The following is a 2875-nucleotide window of genomic DNA, read 5'->3' as shown; positions in this document are numbered from 1 at the left end:
CCCAACAGCTAGTCCTGTATGAAGAGCTCGACATCAACATCGTGTTCAAGATTCAAAAACCTGACATGGAATAACAAGAAAAGACAAACTGGCACAGGACAAAGGGAAACGCAGACTATACACACACACACACAAGGTAATGGGAAACAGGTGGAAACAATCAGACCAGTGGGAAACACACAAGGGGGAAGGAGGAAGTTACCTGAAATGAGAGGAGAGTAAGATTTCAAAATAAAACAGGAAGTCACAAGACAGACAAAACTAAACATAACTTAAAACTGTCTGCATGACCACGTGGCCTAAAGGACAAGGCGTCTGACTTCGGATCAGAAGATTGAGGGTTCGAATCCCTTCGTGGTTGTCTGTCCTCTCTTCTGTAGTACTTGTGTCTGTTCAGGAAGAAATATTCCAATGAGAAGCTTTGAACACCAAGCAATGGGACAGTGCTGATTATGGATGAAAACAAGACATAGTCACAGAGATGAAGGTGTGGAAATATGACAGTGCAGAGGTGTGTAACCTTCCTCTGATTTTTATGGGGACATTCAGCAGGAGGAATCCTTTGAATGAAGCCTTGGTGTGTTTTCTTCTTGAGAAGAGACAACAGAAAAGAAGGTAATGGAGAATGCGGGCATCGATCCCGCTACCTCTCGCATGCTAAGCGAGCGCTCTACCATTTGAGCTAATTCCCCTTCTTCAAGACTTTAGCAAGCCTGGTTCGCTCGATGTTTGAAAGCAAAGGAATGTCTTTCATTCTATAAGCGACGTGGTTGTAGATAGAAAGGCAGCAACGGGCCTGTTAGCTCAGTTGGTTAGAGCGTGGTGCTAATAACGCCAAGGTCACAGGTTCGATCCCTGTACAGGCCAGGCTTCATTGTTGCAGAGGGAGAACATCTGGTGAAGACCTTCAGATGTAAAGCTGGCAGTGTTTTCAGCTCAACTCAAGGAATGTGCAACACTGCCCCATCACCTCACACATGGATCCCATGAAGGCAAAAGCTTGATCTTCCAGATCTTGCTTCTCCTCACTGTTTGTCGGTAGACTCGGACCTTCGCCCCGTTCAAATGTACACGTCACTGTCAGCATGACCACGTGGCCTAAAGGACAAGGCGTCTGGTGATGATGAAGATGGTAAAGATGACTCTGCTGAGGCTGATGAAGATAAACTGATGAATCCAAGTTGAAGCACTAAAGCAGAGAGGGAGAAAACGTATTTAAGAAGAACAGCTGGAATATGATGAGGCTGGAGATTAAAGGTGTGTCAGCCAGAAATAAAGAAAGACATAAAGAGAAAATAAAGGAATAAAAGTATAGATGAGAGCATGTTGAAAGAAAGTCCTGACTGGAGCTTGGTTAGGCTTCATTAAGCACACAGTCTGTAGGACCCATCACAGCACTCAGGATGACTTTACAACTAAAGAAAATAAGATGAATATAGTAATAAAGCAGAAGTTTCCTTTAAAGAATAAATCCCCTGCAGATATGTTTTAAGATATTTAAAACGCCTGAATAATGATGTGTGTCTGATGTGGTGCTCCAACATCAAAAAGTAGAATTAATGTGTTAAATATAAATATAACATCGAGTCTCTTTTCACTCTCTGAAAAATGCAGAATCTGTTCAAAATGCAGATACTTCCTCTCAAAAGTTAAACTTCTAAATATAAGAAGTCTCAATCTGAGGGAGGATGAGTTCATATAAAACCTGCAGATCAGATACGTAGAGTTGGTTTAAACATCTCATTAGATAGAAACTCAATCAGCTGCTCCTCTTCATCACCTGCAGCCTGCTTCAATAAATCTGGTATCTTAACACACTTTGAGGACTAGACTAAAGCCCAATTTCCACCGGGTCCGTCAGCGGCGCGTTACAGCTGCGCCGCGGTCACTGGAGCTGATAGGTAACACTATAATCAATGAGAGTGTTTCCACGGCAACGTCTCAGCAGCGTGTCAGCAACGTCCCAGCAGCGGCTCTCCGCACCGCAGCGCTATCAATAGGCAGCATTTCTATTTTTGACGGAGCTGTTTCTAACTCACGACAAGCTCAACAGAGCAGATTGCACCAGACAGGAAGTCAGACACAGAATCGGCATAATAATAAAACTTCCGTCTTTCAAAATAAAACAACCCGTGCAGCCTCCCGATCGTATTTCAGCAACAAACAGGAATAAAACAGACAGATAAAGACTCCATCTAGCTACGTAGCTACTGACACATGACATCAGCACAAAAATCAAAGAAAATTACCAAATCAACTAAATTTGAGCAAGTTAACAAAATCAGGCCGTTTAGTTGTGCTGCTACTACAATAATTACGGTAGACTAGCTACTACAGTCATTACGGTAGACTAGCTACTACAGTCATTACGGTAGACTAGCTACTACAGTAATTACAGTAGACAAGCTACTACAGTAATTACGGTAAACTAGCTACTACAGTAATTACGGTAGACTAGCTACTACAGTAATTACGGTAAACTAGCTACTACAGTAAATACGGTAGACTAGCTACTACAGTAATTACGGTAGACTAGCTACTACAGTAATTACGGTAAACTAGCTACTACAGTAATTACAGTAGACTAGCTACTACAGTAATTACGGTAAACTAGCTACTACAGTAATTACGGTGAACTAGCTACTACAGTAAATACGGTAGACTAGCTACTACAGTGATTACGGTGGACTAGCTACTACAGTAATTACAGTAGGCTAGCTACTACAGTCATTACAGTAGACTAGCTACTACAGTTATTACAGTAGACTAGCTACTACAGTCATTACAGTAGACTAGCTACTACAGTCATTACGGTAGACTAGCTACTACAGTCATTACGGTAGACTAGCTACTACAGTAAATACGGTAGACTAGC

The 2875-nt window shown here is 42.0% G+C and overlaps 3 non-coding genes across 3 annotated transcripts; 2 read left to right on the top strand and 1 right to left on the bottom strand.

Annotated features, from left to right (window-relative positions):
* The first annotated feature begins 288 nt into the window (after nt 1-288).
* trnar-ucg (transfer RNA arginine (anticodon UCG)) lies at nt 289-361 on the top strand. Its single transcript has one exon. It is a non-coding gene; the product is annotated as a tRNA-Arg (tRNA).
* A 258-nt stretch (nt 362-619) lies between these two features.
* On the bottom strand, nt 620-692 carry trnaa-agc (transfer RNA alanine (anticodon AGC)). The gene has a single exon. It is a non-coding gene; the product is annotated as a tRNA-Ala (tRNA).
* Nucleotides 693-793: 101 nt separating this feature from the next.
* Nucleotides 794-867, top strand: trnai-aau (transfer RNA isoleucine (anticodon AAU)). Its single transcript has one exon. It is a non-coding gene; the product is annotated as a tRNA-Ile (tRNA).
* The last annotated feature ends 2008 nt before the right edge of the window (nt 868-2875 follow it).

Source organism: Scomber japonicus, chromosome 17, assembly GCF_027409825.1.
Source record: "Scomber japonicus isolate fScoJap1 chromosome 17, fScoJap1.pri, whole genome shotgun sequence".
Classification (NCBI taxonomy): Eukaryota; Metazoa; Chordata; class Actinopteri; order Scombriformes; family Scombridae; genus Scomber; species Scomber japonicus.
Note: the sequence above shows the minus strand (reverse complement) of the source record. Positions and strands in the feature narration are given on the sequence as shown.